The sequence below is a fragment of the Sciurus carolinensis genome, unplaced genomic scaffold, assembly GCF_902686445.1.
Source record: "Sciurus carolinensis unplaced genomic scaffold, mSciCar1.2, whole genome shotgun sequence".
Taxonomy (NCBI): domain Eukaryota; kingdom Metazoa; phylum Chordata; class Mammalia; order Rodentia; family Sciuridae; genus Sciurus; species Sciurus carolinensis.
The window spans coordinates 424,599-441,858 of NW_025920218.1; the positions used below are offsets into that span (position 1 = coordinate 424,599).

Below are 17,260 nucleotides of genomic sequence, written 5' to 3' on the forward strand. Positions count from 1 at the left end.
AAGGTCACCAAGGATTGAATCTTGACAGAGAAGCAGTTTTTTCACAGGAAAATGACAACATCCAAAAGAGGAAAGACAAAGAAACCCAACTCCTTGCTATTGGATCTGCCACTATTGCAGAGGAGAGATGAGGATAGCTGGGGAGAGATGCCAGAAAGTGGCTGTCACTGCTGGAGAACATTGCCTAAAACCAACCTAAAGCTCACCTGTGTCTTGTAACTCACATTTCCTACCCAATTTCCCACATTCATAGTGAGTGAGAAGTGACTTCTCATGATAGCATGTTCCACGTTCACAGAGAGACGGGCTGCACCTCACGGGGCAGGAGGCTCCTGTATGTCACTCACTTGAACTCTTGCTCTGGCAGAACTAGAAGTTAAGTCTCATTGGCATGATCTTAAAGGACAAATATATTATATCCTTGGCCTTACAGAGAACTCAGAGATTCATAGTTCTCAAGGTAGACCAAATAAATTCACAAGGTTTTAAAATATTGCATATTTTTAAAAGTATGACAGCTGAATTAAAATAGAATATTGCATATCAATCAAACATCTATATGGGGAATAACTTTCTCAAGAAAACACAGTGAAAAGTGACAAAATAAATGTTTAACTACTTAAATATTTAGAACTTCTCTGACCTAAAATCAAATAAAGTCAAAATAAAAGCAATGGTTTGGGTAAAGTAGTTACAAAAAAAAAAATTACACTTAAAAGAATGCCCTTATCGTATAAAGTAGAGCATGCCAATTTTGAGAAATCCCTAATATATGAGGCCAAATGTTATGAACAATGAAATCCAAAAGTAAACAATAGAAAAATATACATGTGAAAATATGCTTGGTTTTCTTAGTCAGAAACAAAAATCATATTAATGAACATTTAGATGTTCTTGCTAAGTGCTGGGCAAGCACAAAGCCTTGAGTGTGCCCTGTGGTTGGCCGACATCACTGGTCATCAATTCTTCTAGCACTTTGGTGATGGGCTTCTAAAGTCCAATAACCCACCTTCCATGACTTACCCAGAGGAGCAACCTCATGATACAGTGTCTCATAAGCAAACTTAGAAGCAATATGCTTGTCGACCAACCTAGTATTCTGAACAGACACTGCACATCTACACAGAAAAGTTATCTTAACTACATATCAGACTGAAAATATGCTAAAGTTTTAAATTATACATAGGGGTGTAGTGCAGTGGTAGAGTGCTTGCATGGCTTTCAATCTATAGCACCATCATAAATAATGAAATAATGGAATAGAATAGAATAGTATGAGTTATGAATAGACATAACAATTTTTGTACTGGTTCATGGAGTATTCCAGGTGATTCCTTCCCTTTTTCTTATCTTTCCATATATTCCTCAGTGCTATTATACTCCTTTGTAATTGTTTAAATGCAGGAAATGAGACAACACTGATAGAGAGAAAGAAAGATGCTCTTAAAATCTGAGGAACTATGGAGTTCCCAATCTCCCTTCCCTTTGTGAGCAAGGTTGGGAAGTGGAAAGTCTACAGGGTCTCATTAGCAAGTTCAGCTCCAGGAATGTTCATGGTCAAGGCCAGGGACAATGCTCTGATAGCAAGGTGTCTGTACCATTTTCCCTCCTGGGCTTCGACATTCTCCATGGACCAATGGCAGTTACTGTGTCTAGTCTCCACTGACCACCTTCCATGCCCTGGATTTATAATGCAATAATGATCACAGTCCTCTGCAAAGCCTGTTCTCATTAAATTGCTGAGGGTCAGCACTAGGAGGCATTTCTCTCTCTCTCTCTCTCTCTCTCCTCTCTCTCTCTCTCTCTCCATCCATCATCTCTCTCTCTCTCTCTCCATCATTGGATTGCTGCTGAGTGTTTGCCTTTAATTTTCCCTGAGTTTGAGCACAGTGGGGAGAAAGAAGGCAAAAATAGAAAGGGGCCTACATCAGGAAAACAGCTGGAGAGGAGCTCTGCTGGGAAGCTGCAATTGTTTCAGGAGTGAGGAAGCTGGACAGTGCACATGGAGTGGTCTCCTCAGTAGAGGCAAGCTGAGGTTCACTCTCCATGATTGACATCCATTCTTGGTGGCTGTGGCAAACTGTACAAAGGGTCCTAGTTGGACCACATGTGTGCAGCCTTCACTTCCAGCTTGCATTGCCACTGCGCTGTGCTCTTCCTGTCCTGCCCTCTTTTTCTGACTTGGGCACCAGTCAGAGAATTCAAAACCCTGGAGATTCTACTCAAAGCCATTCTTGAAGGACACCCCTGCAACACACACTTCTCCTCTCTGTGCTCTGTGCAAGAAGAGACCAGGTCTGGCACAGTCTTTTAGGTTCACTCAGAACCTAAAGGTTTGACTTACCCAGGGTGAAGTATTGATGAATTAACTGGTTTAATTCATGTTTAAGTCATGGTACTCTCTGTCAACTCTGGCTCCATGAAAACCAACCTAGAGCAGTTAGACTGATCTGCTCCCACAGAGCCCTGTGCCCTAAGGAGTTTCTGACTCTCTTTAAGTCTCACATTTTTCTCTGTGGCATGGGTAGAAAGTCCTCCAGTATTTTATGAGATATGGGGGAAAATAATTTAATATTTATGAGTCACCAGACTTCTGTAGTTACTGTATAGTTATAGCACATCTTCAGTTTTGTCAAAATAAACTAATCAAGTGACCCATAGTGTTCATATATTTGGTAAAATATTATTTAACTGAAATGGCTGTATGTGTATGATCTAAATTCAAATTTAAGAGACAGATACCTTGGGAGATAATAACTTCTAATATTATATAAATCAGTTTGCTTTCCCATTTTTTGTATTAAAACTTACAAATTAATTATTGCATTTATTCACTTCATCAGGTTAGTAAGTTTTGTGTTAATAATCCATAGATTTCTGCGGAAAAAATGTAAGATAAAAGTCCCTGATCCTAAACATTACTTCCCCCTTGGCAGTTTTTTTGCTGCTGATTTCTGAATTGCTCCTCACAGCTGAGAGCTCTGTGGTTTACATTTCAGCAGAGGGTCATTGCCTTGAAATACTAAGTGCCTGATAAATATGTTAAGCATCAAATTTTACAGAGTGCAAACATTCAAGAATGGTGCACATTAGGTGAGGTCATTGTGGTGGTCTCCCTGTAGGCAGACTATGTGCTGTTGATATGTGGGTTTGACTTTGCAGTGTGAGGACCAGAGCCTGGTGCAGTGGGAGGTCAGGGCCACTCTCTGCTTCACCCTCCACTATACCCTAATCAACAGAATGGCTCCTCTCCAGGCTAGGACTGTGCTTGAAAGAGAGAGATGAATGTCCTTAAACAAAAGGAGGTGGACTTGCTGCATCACAACCTTAAGTTAGCAAGGCAAGGTCATGTCCTGTCCTTGAGTGGATGATGCTGTGGTGGGGTGTGACACCTCCTCAGGCTGTTCTTCCAAGCTTCATGAGCTCAGAACCACAATCCTTGATCTGTCAAAGCGTTACATTGTGATGCCACCAGGCATTTTCCAGTCTTGTTTCTACTCTTTTGTGCAACCTGCAGCACTGTAGAGTGGGGCACTGTCTCCCTGTATGCTGACTTTGCCCTCTTGTAATTGTTCAGTGGCAGCCACTTCCCCTGACTTCTATTTGCCCTCATTCTCCTGGTCTTTGTAATCTCCATAGCCAGCAACACCACCATGAGCCTACTCATCTGTGTAGACCCCCCTATTCCACACCCCCATGTAGTTCCTGCTCAGTCAGATCTCCCTCATGAACTTCCTGTACACCTCCACCATTGTGCCCAAGATGCTGCTGGACCAGACAAAGAACCAGAGGGCCATCTCCTTTGCAGGGTGCACTACTTCCCAACACTTCCTCTACCTGACCTTAGCAGGGGAAGAGTTCTTCCTCCCAGGACTCTTGTCCTATGACCAGTTTGTAGCCATCTGTAACCCTCGCACTACCCTGTCCTGATGAACCACAGTGTCTGCCTGCTGATCCTGGTGGAAGCCTGCCTGGGAGGGTCTGCAGATGGTTTCCTGCTCATCCCAGTCACCATGAAGTTCCCCTTCTGCACCTCTTGGGAAATAGACCTTTATTTCTGTGAGGTCCCTGCCCTCCTGAAGCTCTCCTGCAGGGACAAATCAGCTTAAGAGACAGCCATGTATGTTTGCTGCATCCTGATGCTCCTCATCCCCTTCTCGGTAATCTCAGCCTCATACACCAGGATTCTCATTGCTGTTTACAGGATGAGTGAGGTGGAGGGGTGATGCAAAGCAGTGGCCACCTGCTCCTCTCAAATGGTGGTGTTCAGCCTCTTCTATGGGGCTACCAATTACATGGACGTGCTGCCCTACTCTTTCCATAACACTGAGCAGGACAAAGCTGTGCCCAACTTCTACACTATCCTCATGCCCATGCTCAACCCACTCATCTACAGTCTCAGGAACAAGGATGTCACAGGAGCCCTGCAGAGGGCTCTCGGGAAGTGTTTGTCCTCGGGAAAGGTAACCACTTTATAAAGAAATTGCATTTGCTGTTAACCCTAACCCTCACCAGTGCCTGGGGTTCCCTGTTGACTGGGATGCCTTCTTAGGCCTGGAGACTTCTGGTTTCTATAGGTGTGATGAAGTTTTCATATTAGAGTTTTGGGAAGTCCTTTGTTTCCTAAAATTTGACCCAAAAGGGGGTTTTCAAGGGCTCTACTTGCAGAGAACTTTCATTAATTTGAAACTCAAATTTGCAGACTTTGTCTTTCCTCAAAGGGTCCTCACTGCCTATTACTGAATGAGAATAGGTAGTGAGGGCTAGACAGCAAGGGTTTTATAGTAGTGTTTTTATTTTTCAGTTAAAATTAAGTCAAAGTTTACTTTTTTGATTTCTTCTTGCCTATTTCTTGATTATCCTCTTTATCAATGAGATCAATCCATCTTTAAAAGATTCTAGAACTTGGATCTGTCCCTGTTCTCTCTGTATTATTTTGGGAATTCCAAGGCCAAAATATTCAGATGGGGTGTCAAAACAGTAATATTAATGAGTGACCTGTCACAAACAACAACAAAAAAAGACTGTTTTAAAGGTAGTTGAAAGTATCTGATTCAAATGGTTTGTAATTTTGACAAGTCATGCTGATTTGAGGCCCTCTCTGCAGGAATGCCATCCACATTTCAGCGACAGCAATTTTCACTTCTCCTCTGATGCAGATACCATGAGAGTTTGGGATGCTAGCACTGCTGGAGAACTGTAGTTTTCTCTACCTTTGATTCTGACTTGAAACCAATTTGTCAGTTAGCCAGCATTAGAGACACCCAGTTCTTCAGAGACAAGGAAGAGCACCTCCCTGGGGAAAATTAACCTGAAAACAGCTAGAGGCACATGGAGTTTTCTGCAAAAAATCCAGCCTCTCCTTTCCTTCTGAGAGCAGACAGAGAAGTTAAGTCTTACTTACCTCTTGCCTGCACCATTGCAGTGGCTTCCTAACTGTTCCCTCTACCACTTTCCAGTTGTATGCTTGTCTCACAGTGAGCTCCTTAATGCATGCCAGGTCCCCTGTCACTTTCTTATTTGAAAACCTAGCAAGTCTCCCTACAGATCACATAACCACTGGAAAGACTGTGAGATTAAATCTGTGCAATGCGACCAGAATGCAGTTAGTGCTTAATAAAGGCTACTACTGATGACTCTTGTTCTAATGCTAAAGCCTGAGATATGATAACAAGACACATTTGCTTGCTGTGTTCTTTTAGTACTTGGGGTAGTTGTTCTTTTGGTGTTGAGGTTAAATGCAAAGCCTTGCACATGCTAAGCATGCACTGTACCACTGAGCTACACCCAACTCCACCCCTGGTGTATGTTTTATTCTTGCCCCTCTGTTAATTAAAAAAAAAGCAAATATTTTCCTTTTGGTGGTGCTCCTCAGAGAACTATGGATTTTAAAATTCCTCACCTCAGAAATCAGAGCACATAAGCTCTATCAAATGTGATTGAAAGGATAAGGAGACTTATATAGAGATGACAGTCTTGGATATGAATAGTGTAGCAGAAAAAAAGAATTTTAATGTGTGATTTGTGACATTATTTTTGACATGTATTAATTTATAAAATCTCTAGTACAATTCCCAGAGTCTTACTACAATACCCAAGTGGTGATGATTAAAGGTTAAATTTACAATAGAGAATTATTTTAAAATTTAGAAAACAAGGTTAGAACTATCTTTTCAAACAGCTTAGTGAAAAATAATTACATCTCATTTTACTCTGTCAGAAAGTCCAATGTCTCCTCTTACTTTTCATTTTCATTTCTTTTTTTGTGGTTCTGGAGATCAAAACAAGGGCTTCACAGGTGTGCTAGACAATTGCTCTACCACTGAGCTACACCTCAGTCCAATGTGTATTTGTAAAAGCAAATAGTATTATTGAAAATTTATAACTAAATGGTATGGGGGAGTCACAGAGGCTCTTCTTTCTTGACTGATTTTTATCCAAATGTTCTTTCATATTAAATGTGGTGGCTCCCACCACTTCAGAGTTACTCAGACTGCTTGTCAGGAAAGTATTAGCATTAGCCTTGACATTCAGCCAGAGTCAATATGTATGAAGAGATGATTCTAAACTAAGCCAAAGAGCAGAGTTCTGGCACAGTGAAAGTTTCAATGACAGGATCACTCATCCATAGAGACAGAGGAAGGGACAGCCTGCCTCGGGAACACTGAATGAACTCACCAATCAAGACAGATACATCATCTTATTGTAGTCCTTGGATGGAATACCTCAGTAATTTGAATGTACTCTTTAGAAACTGCAATTCATCTCTTAACATGCAATGGGTTTTGGAGCTACCTGGGATAAAGGAAAGGTGAATTCCTGGAGGCAAGTCACAATGACAGGAGGAGTCCAATGCAATTCACAAGGTCATTCCAAATTTAACCCTGCCACTTTCCTGTGAGTTATTTTATGATTTAAAAACTGTTGTGAACTGGCACTGTGGCTTAGAGGTAGAGCACTCACCTATTATGTGTGAGACACTGGTTTTAATTCTCAGCACCACATAAAAAAATTAAAGATATTGTGTCCATCTACAGTTAAAATATATTTTTAAAATATTGTATGTTTACCTAGGTTTATTTGCAAAGGAAAATTTATGTCATTATAATAAATGGAAAGTTAGCAACAACAACATCAGACAATGATAACAGAAAAAAAGTAGATTCAATAAAAACAAAATGACAGTATCAAATTCCAATCCTGGAAGCATCACTGGGTTTCACATGGTGAAAGATGGAAAAGATGACAGACCCAAACTAAGGCTCACTGATGAATCCCAAGGACTGAAAGATAACTGGGGAGGGGATCTCTTCTCATGCTACAGGTGAGCACTGCCCATACCTTGTGAGGGGATCTCCTCCCCTCCATCACCTGCCATGTCCATTATCAATTGCTGCATCTCACTCTTGGGGAAAACTGCATCCTCCATCCACCTCTGCTCATGACAGGGGGCTGAAGACACCTAGGACCAGAAGACGTGAATTTAAATCTCAGTTCTGACCAATTTATACTTGTGGTCATGGGGAAGTTACTGCATTTGTCTTTCATTTTTCATGATAGGATATGTAATATTTAAATGATCCAACAGGAATGCTTTCTATGTTAAAACTAATGAGTAAACATCAGTGAAAAGAACATGTAGAGTTAGTGCACATAGACACAGAACTGTCATTATAGTAGCATAACATGTACATTCATGGAAATGCACAATTAGTCACAAATATTTTCATCCTTCCTAGATTATAAGCTACAAAAGGGGAGGAGCTTGACCTCTTTGAACATAGCACCCTTAGCACCTGGCATCGACCTGATCATATGGGGAACAACTGTCACTATTATTGTAAGATATATATATATATATATATATATATATATATATATATATATTTATATATATGTATATATATTTATATATATTTATATTTATATATATTATATTTATATTTATATTTATATATATATTTATATATATTTATAAATATATATTTATATATTTAAATGTATAAATCAAAAGATTCATATATCATAAATGCATTTAAATTCAATATTTTTGATCCTGCTTCTGAAAAAAATTTAAAAATTATGTACTCATATCTACTTTTGAATAAATTACCATCAAGTTTGAGCCACCAATACTAACAAGGCACTTTTTAGATGGGTGACAATGTACTCATAATTTTAAAAATTCCTCCAATGTTCTATAGTATAGGTTTTTTCTTTCCCTTCAGAATCACAATTTGCTGAAAGGATTACAATTAGTTTAAGTGAACCAAGGTCAGATGTTAAAAGGGAGTAGCCAAAGTTGTATTTAGAATTTGCTACTGTTTTTTAAAAAGTGAAGAGATGGCCCTAATTCAAGTTTCTAGATATTAGATTAAAATATTAGGGCACAGTGTTCAATTTTTTATTTAACTACAAGGTTTGAGATTAAACTAAAACTATGTTGCTTCATATTTTTAAAAGTACCATCTTAGAACATTTAATAAAAACAATAGGCAACATTAATAATAGCACAAGTACAGCCGACTTGCTGTGTTACAAATACAGTGATAAGTGCTTTACCTAAAATTTCTCCAAGAGATCATCTTCACTAATATGAATCCTTCACTCTCTCTTTATAGCTGAAGTTCATGAAAAGAGACCCCAGTATATTTTAAAATTAATGTTAATGAATAGCTATTAGTACCAGTGAGTTAAGACATCATGTTGTAACTAACAACTCTAAAAAATTTAAATTACGCCAAATGATAACTTTAAAATTTTAAGTAAATACAGATTAATAGGAAGTTGTGAAGACAATATGGAGAGGTCTCATGTATTTCTCACCAAAGGACAATATAAAAACCAGGAAATTGAAACTGGCACAACCTCTGTGTAACTCTATGTTGTTTTATGTCATGTTTGTATAGCTGCCACCCCAAGCAAATACATTGTCCATTACCACAAAGAAATTCCTTGTGAAATCTCTTCATCACTCTTAATTCCCAGCATCCACAAGTCTGCTCTTCATCTCTATTATTTCTATAACATTTCTAGACTGTTCTCTAGATGGAATCATGAAGTATTTGCCTTTTTCCCACAGGACAGTGACCTTTAAATCTATCCAAGTTATTGTATGTATCAACAGTTCATTCCTTTTCATGACTAAGTAAATATACCATGGTTGGATATATACCAGTTTGTTTACCCATTTCCACACTGAAGAACAATTGAACTGTTTCCACATTTTGACTATTACAGGAACATTATTACAGATATTAATTTATAAGGCTTTGTGGAGATGGAAATTTTCATTTCTCTGGGATAAATGCCCAGAGGTGATTCTGCAGGGTAACATGGTAAATCTGTTTAATTTTTTAAAACTGCCAAACTGTTTTCCAGACTGACTGTACCATTTTACATTTTCACCATCAGTTTTTGACAGATGCAATTTCTCCTTATCCTCATCAGCATTTGGTATTGACCCTATTTTTCATTTTAGCTATTCTGATATGTGTGCGATGATACCTCATTAATTTGTGTTTTTACAATGGTGTATCATGTTGATGATCTTCTCCTGTTTTTATTTTCCACCCATGCAGCCTCTTTGGTGAATCATCTTTCATGTCTTTGCCTTTTTATAATTGGATTGATATTTTTCATAAAGTTTTGTGAGTTCTTTTTATTGTCAGGATACAAGTCCTTTGTCAGATGTGTAGGTTACCATTTTTTCCCATACATGCAGTTTTGTTTTTTTCATTATTTTAATGGTATCCTTCACAGAGCAAAAGTTTTACATTTTGATGAAGTCCGATTTCCTGATTTTTTTCCTTTTATGGTGTGCTTTGGTGTGGTGTCTAAGATTCCCCAAGCCTTAGATCCCAAAATAATAATTTTTATTTGGTTAAAAACACTACAAAAATCTGTAAAGTCTGATTATTAGATCTAAATTTAATAGTAATTAACATTGAACACTCAATATTGAATCAATAATGACAGTGACTGTATCAATACTTAGTATGTTAGGCAAACCTTCCCTAAACACATCTGTGAACATCACTCAGACAGACTCTCCTAGATGACCCTTATGTGCCTTTCTTTCCCTACTCCCCCTCTAACTGAATGATTAGGACCTGACACCCATTTCCCAGGTTTCTGAATGCTTCCTGCATCTCTTGAGAAAGAATGGAGTTGCTGAAAAGGCTAAGACCAATGTCATCACTGATTCTCAATTTATTATTCAGCCAAGCTTCCTGGACAGCCCAAAGTAGTGTCAGCCTTGCTGCTCAGCTACTCTCTCATCACAGACACTTACTGCTTAAGAATCACTGGCTAGTGCCATCATGAGAACATTTTCCAGGATATATGATCTTAGAAAAGAGGGATTTTGCAACCCTGCTAAAGAGTTTATCAAGTCAAGCACACTTTCAAAGAGGCAGTTAAAAAACCACTTCATAAAAGAAATAAATGCCATGGTTTATGTCCACATGTGCATCTCTGGTGGAAAAACAGGTCAAGAAACAAAGTAAATACTACAACAGGAGAGTTTGGGGATGATGGGGTTATGCAGATTAATACATTGGCACCAGTGGTGAGCCCCTTCTAGGTCCTGCACCCACACATGCGAGGGTTAGATTCTGAATTCACAAGGATGCTGTGTGTCATGACCATTTCTTATTTTCAGCAGCTGGATGACATTTTTTATGTCCCCAAGAACTTTGAACAAACTGCTAAGTAATTACATTCTGACCAAAATGTATAATGCCACCAGGTCTTTCATTTATTTATTTATTTTTTATTTTGCCTCTGCTTTCACTGACAATGGGAGCAATCCCTCAATCAGAAGTGAAGTGTGGGCTTGGGTTGCAGCTCAGTGGTAGAGCACTTGCCTAGCACGTGTGAGGCACTGGGTTTGATCCTCAGCACCACATAAAAATAAACAAAATAAAGGTAGTGTGTCCAATTACAATTAAAAATATCTAAAAAGAAGTGAAGGGTGAGGTTTAATGACTTTATGTATAATTTAGTTTTCTGCATTATACTTCTTCACTTTTTGTTTTGTATGAGTTTAGGAAAGTACAGCAGTTTGTCAGGTCTATGAAGACATCAAATATTTACACCTGTTTCAACTCTCCCTTTTTTCCCTACAACTTCTTTCATTAGAACTGTGCACTCAATGGCGGCACACTCTGGTGCGCCTGCCCGCGGCCAGGTCTCGCCTGCGCTGGGGACCATGGCCACCGACTCATGGACCCTGGCAGTGGATGAGCAGGAAGCGGCGGCCGAGTCGGTGCTGTTGTCAAGACCAGTGCTAATGCAGAGAAAACAGATGAAGAAGAGAAAGAAGATAGAGCTGCCCAGTCTTTACTCAACAAACTGATCCAAAGCAACCTTGTGGATAACACTAACCAAGTGGAAGTCCTGCAGCGGGATCCCAACTCCCCGCTCTACTCAGTGAAGTCTTTTGAAGAGCTTCAACTGAAACCACAGCTTCTCCAAGGAGTCTATGCCATGGGTTTCAACCGTCCATCAAAAATTCAAGAGAACGCATTGCCTTTGATGCTTGCTGAACCCCCACAGAACTTAATTGCCCAGTCTCAGTCTGGTACTGGTAAAACAGCTGCCTTTGTGTTGGCTATGCTCAGCCAAGTAGAACCTGCAAACACATACCCCCAGTGTCTGTGCCTCTCTCCTACATATGAACTCGCTCTTCAAACAGGAAAAGTGATTGAACAGATGGGCAAATTTTACCCTGAACTGAGGCTAGCTTATGCTGTTCGAGGCAATAAATTGGAAAGAGGTCAGAAGATCAGTGAGCAGATTGTTATTGGTACCCCTGGGACCATCCTGGACTGGTGCTCCAAGCTCAGGTTCATTGATCCCAAGAGGATCAAGGTGTTTGTTCTGGATGAGGCTGATGTGATGATAGCCACTCAGGGACACCAAGACCAGAGCATCCGTATCCAGAGGATGCTGCCCAAGAACTGCCAGATATTGCTTTTCTCTGCCACCTTTGAAGACTCTGTGTGGAAATTTGCCCAGAAAGTGGTCCCAGACCCTAATGTTATCAAACTGAAGCGTGAAGAGGAGACGTTGGACACCATCAAGCAGTACTACATCCTGTGCAATAACAGAGACGAGAAGTTCCAGGTCTTGTGCAACCTGTATGGGGCCATCACCATCGCTCAAGCCATGATCTTCTGCCATACCCGCAAAACAGCTAGTTGGTTGGCAGCAGAGCTCTCAAAAGAAGGCCACCAGGTGGCTCTGCTGAGTGGAGAAATGATGGTGGAGCAGAGGGCTGCTGTGATCGAGCGCTTCCGAGAGGGCAAAGAGAAGGTTCTGGTGACCACCAACGTGTGTGCTCGTGGTATCAATGTTGAACAAGTGTCTGTCGTCATCAACTTTGATCTTCCTGTGGACAAGGACGGGAACCCAGACAACGAGACCTACTTGCACCGGATCGGGTGCACTGGCCACTTTGGCAAGAGGGGCCTGGCCGTGAACATGGTCGACAGCAAGCACAGCATGAACATCCTGAACAGAATCCAGGAGCATTTTAATAAGAAGATAGAAAGACTGGACACGGATGATTTGGATGAGATTGAGAAAATAGCCAACTGAGAAGCTCTACCAGCCACTGGTGCCCACCCATGGGCTGCCCCTGCCCAGGAGATGAGTGCTTTCATGGCAGAGGCCTCAACTGTCACCACAAAGACAAAGGCATGAGGAGAGAAGCTACCTACCTCACTTTAAATTACGTTTGGACTGGACAAAAATTTGTGCAAATAATGAGGGATGGTAGAAAATTTGTTTACACCACTGTGGAAGATTAGGTGTGAATACACAGAAATTTACCTTTTGGAAATTCCGTCAGTTTTTTGGCCAGCGTTTCTCTCATCATTACCCTAATCTAGATATTGTGGCTAATTACTTATCCAAGATCCCCTGCAGAAATTCCTGCCTGTTCTGTGCCTTGGAGTTTGGGGGCCAGCCTCCAGCCCTTGTGGAAATGACAGAATAGACATGAAGAGGGATTACAGAGGGAGAGGACTCCAACAGTAGATAGGTCTTATGCTTTGCCATGGTGTCTGGAGGCCACCATGAGGCGGCAGAGGAGAATTATGAACTGCTGTTTTGGACTGACTTGGTGTCGAATAGCTCATCTGCATTTTGTCCTAATGCCCACATTAGGAAGGTATTTGCTGTGATGGACAAAAATGCCAGCCTCTGGGCCTTTGTATGCAGGCTTGTGTCTCAGGACCATCACCAGCTCTTTTCAGCAGGTTTGATCTGTGTATAGTGTACATTGGATTATTGGTGAGTCCTTTGCTTGTGCTTGGGCAAGTCTGTGGAGAAGTCACCGTGGAGAAATGGTGGTAGACCTAGCTTGCCACAAAACTTGGTTTCACTGGCACTTGCAGCATATTTTTTGCATTCCCTTGATTCTTAGCCCAAGCAAATAAAAGGTGGTCTGGGGTTTGAATCCTCAGTGAAAATTGTGGTTTCAGGTTTCTAATGGCCAGCCTCAAGGCAGCTTCAGCAATAGTCACAAATTCTTTCTTTGCCTCCGGATCTGGAAGACAAGTTTGGTCTGGGGAATGATTACAGATATTTGGCATCTTGATTGTAAAGAGGTTCTGAACATCTGTTTTCACAGTGCCTGGAATACACAAGCAGGTGCAACTGAGGGACTAGATGGACTACAGCCTTTCATCTATCCAAGGCACACGTAACTGTCAAGGTCTTTGCTCCATCCTTACCTGGCATCTGTGTGTAGAACAGTTAGAGCAAAGAATAGGAGTGGACACTCCCTCACACCTTGCCAAGGCTGTTGGTATCCAGAGTGACAGAGCAAAGATGAGAGGAAACTCAGTTGCAAGAGCAGTCTGAGACCCCCAACCAAAAGGAGTCCTCTTCAGCTCTTTGGCCTTGATATGGAATGTACTTTATCTAGGACCTGGAAGAGGAATTTTTCAATTGTTATTATTATTTTCTATGTGGTTCTGGGGATCAAACCCAAGGCCTTGCACATGTTAGGCAAGCATTCAACCATGAGCTGTACCTCTGGCCTTGGTAGAAGACTTTTATGTGATTAGAATGATTCTAATCCCAGATTTTCTTTGAAGCATCTGTTTTAAGGCCAGTTCTGTCACCTGGAGAGGGAAGGGGCCCAATATCAGCCTCCTGGTGCTTTCCTTAATCTGACATTATGGAGAGACTGACAGACTGCCAATTCTGACACATTCCCCAGTGGGTACTTTACGGTGTAGTTTTCTCTGTGCTTCTGGTCAATGTTGACCTGTCTTAGGAGTCTTGTAAGAAGAAAAGAAATGTTATAGTCCCCTGAAGTCTTGTGGACCAACTTTAAAATAACTAAAAACAAGGACAATAATTAAAGAAATAGACTCCTCACTAGGCTGCAGGCTGACTCCACTCCTCACAATAGGTACGATTCATCTACTATTGCAGCCCCAAGTCTGAGAAGGAAAATGGGAAGTGGTATGCAACTGACTCTTCAATAGTAGGACTAAATGGGTTTCTGGTGGAAGTATAGATAATAGTTCTTAACCGGGGGTCTTAGACCTCTGAGAATTCACTGGATGGGTTTCATGGAGTCTATGAAATATGTGCATTAGTTTCAGTTTAAATGCATTTTACTCGGGAGACTACTGAAAGATTATGCATCTTTTAAAAAGTCAAGACACCCACTACTGTGGATGGTTCTGGAATATCACCCCAGTGTCACTGGGCCATGTCCCTTCACAGTCCATATTCATTTCCTGCCAGTGCCTGTCTCCAGGGCTCAGTGGTCCACAGCTGCTTCCATGACCTTGTGCAGCCCGGAGACCTCAGTGATGTAAGTGTATGGAAATTAGAGAATTTTGGTCCCCAGAGATTCTTTTACTGATTTTATTTATGGAATGATAAACTGTGCCCTAAAAGAGAAACTCAGGAAAAGAAAATTTTGGTCCAGTAGAAAATTCTGGATGTTCATTATCCATAAACAATGGATTTTATTAGGATCTTTTGTATCATACATTAGCTGTATGCATAAGAACAAATCATTTGATGTATCTTTATTGATGTTAAGTAAGACATGTTCTCATTCATGAATATGCAAAGAAAACAGCAGTATGTTTTTGGTTGCTGATATTAGTTATAAGTGAAGACTCACATGTTTCTTAGGCGAGTTATGACCTGGTTTTGTGGGCTTGGAGATAGTTTTTCTCTGTCGTTTACATCTCGTTTCTTATTTAACATGTAGAATATTCCATATAAAGTATCAGTGGTGACCTGAAGGTAAGGATTTCTGATAGAGAAAATTTTGTGAAGGAATGGAGTTTGCAAATAAGAGAAAAGCAAGATTCCAAGTAATAAGAAGAGCGCCCTAGGCAGGGGAAGGGAATATTAAGACTAAAGCAAATTCACCAGGATGATAGAAGTACACTGGAGGGGTAGGGAGACAAGCAGCAGCCTGGCTCTGTGGGTAGAGAAAAGTTTCTGTAGATAGAAAATGAAGATATGATTGTTTAAACAGTGTCTTGGTCCATTTGTGCTACTAAAATGAAATACCTGAGGCTAGGTAACTTATAAAGAACAGAAATTTATTTCTCACAGTTCTGGAGGCTGGAAAATCCAAGATCAAAGTGCCAGCAGGGGGCTGGGGATACGGCTCAGTTGGTAGAGTGCCTGCCTTGCAAGCACAAGACCCTGGGTTCAATCCCCAGCACCGCAAAAAAAAAAAAAAAAAAAAAGTGCCAGCAAGGCTGATGTCTGATGAGGACTGCTCTCTGCACCCAGGATGGTACTTTTGTTGGTGCTCTTGAGGGAAGGACACTATGTCCTCACATGGTAGAAAGTATGGAAGGGCAAGCAGGTGCTCACTTTAGCCTTCAGCTCTTTTATAAGGATCCTTCAACCCTCCACAAGGTCACACCCACCTGCCCTCCTCTATTGGGATTGAACCCAGGACACTTTACTACTGAACTACATCTCCAGCCGTTTTTATTTTTTGAGATAGGGTCTTGCTAAATTTAGAGGCTGACCTCAAATTTAGAATCCTCCTGCCTTAGTCTCCCAAGGGACTAGGATTACAGATGTGCACCACTGTCCCCCTCAAGGTCACAACCTCTTAATACTGTCTTATTTGGAGATTGTTTCAACATGAGTTTTGGAGAGGACACCATCATTTAAACCAGAGCAAATGGTGTTTGAATTTAGTGGCAAATTTCATAGATTCTTAAAGTATAAAAGGGAAGCGATGAAATTGTTTTTTGGGAGGAATTTTTCTAGCAAAAATACACAGGATATTGAATATATTGGAGGTAGAAAAATGCTCACAGCTAAGCCAGATTTCACCGTGTCTGTCCCATCACACACCCAGTGCCGAAATGTCACTGGCTGTGGGGAAATGGAGGAAGAATGGTAGACCTTAACACCTTGTTATTCCAAGAAGGATCTGTGATTCATAAAAATTCACTGCACAAAATAATCTGAAGAAACCCACACGAAGGTGTGGAAAGAACAGCTCACATTAGAATTGAGTCCCTGGTGGTGTGTGATGCCAGGCCTGCCACCTTTGCAAGAAGGGCTGATTCCTCCTTCACCAGCCACCCAGTGTGATGTAGATTTCAGGGCCCTCCAGTTCTCTTGGTCGTGGACGAAGACACCAGGTGCTTGGGAACCTCTTGCAGTTTTACATTGCTTTGCTTTTTTGCCTGAGAATAAATATTCCTTATTCTGTAAAAAACAAAAACAAAAAAAAAAAAAACAAAAAAAAGAACAACAAAAAAAAACTGCACTCAAGTTAAGTTAGCTGTTGTAAAATATTATAAAAGTTCATAATGGGAGGCAGCAGAGGCTATTGTAGTTTGCACTCCTTCCCAAATTAAAACTTTTAGGAAACCATGGTTGTTGCACACATGTTGTCTTTATAAAGAAGTCAGGCAGCTCTTTTTTCATTATATCCACTTGAGATTCATTTAGGCAGTTTCTTAGATTAGTGGAGTATGTACTGAAGAAACAGCTTTTGTGGTTTACCAAAACAAGCTAAAGAAACTCTGCCACGCATTCAGAATGCTGAAATGAAGAAAAATTATGTCCCAAAATACCAAAATCCCATTTTGTAGATGTGCTGATATCCATACCCATTTCCATATCCATGTCCCTCCATCCTACTTCTCCCTCAACTCACCTGGATTTAAGAGCATAATAATGTATTGATTTTTCCATTAAATCATTGTTATTGAAGTCTTTCAAAGTACTTAACTGTGCTATA

The 17,260-nt window shown here is 40.5% G+C and overlaps 3 pseudogenes; 2 read left to right on the plus strand and 1 right to left on the minus strand.

The window, feature by feature from the left end:
- LOC124975166 (olfactory receptor 2T7-like) overlaps positions 1–2,048 on the minus strand; it is a 4,832-nt pseudogene extending 2,784 nt beyond the window's left edge.
- A 1,498-nt stretch (positions 2,049–3,546) lies between these two features.
- LOC124975167 (olfactory receptor 2T7-like) lies at positions 3,547–4,478 on the plus strand (annotated as a pseudogene).
- A 6,734-nt stretch (positions 4,479–11,212) lies between these two features.
- Positions 11,213–12,835, plus strand: LOC124975172 (ATP-dependent RNA helicase DDX19B-like; annotated as a pseudogene).
- Positions 12,836–17,260: the final 4,425 nt, after the last annotated feature.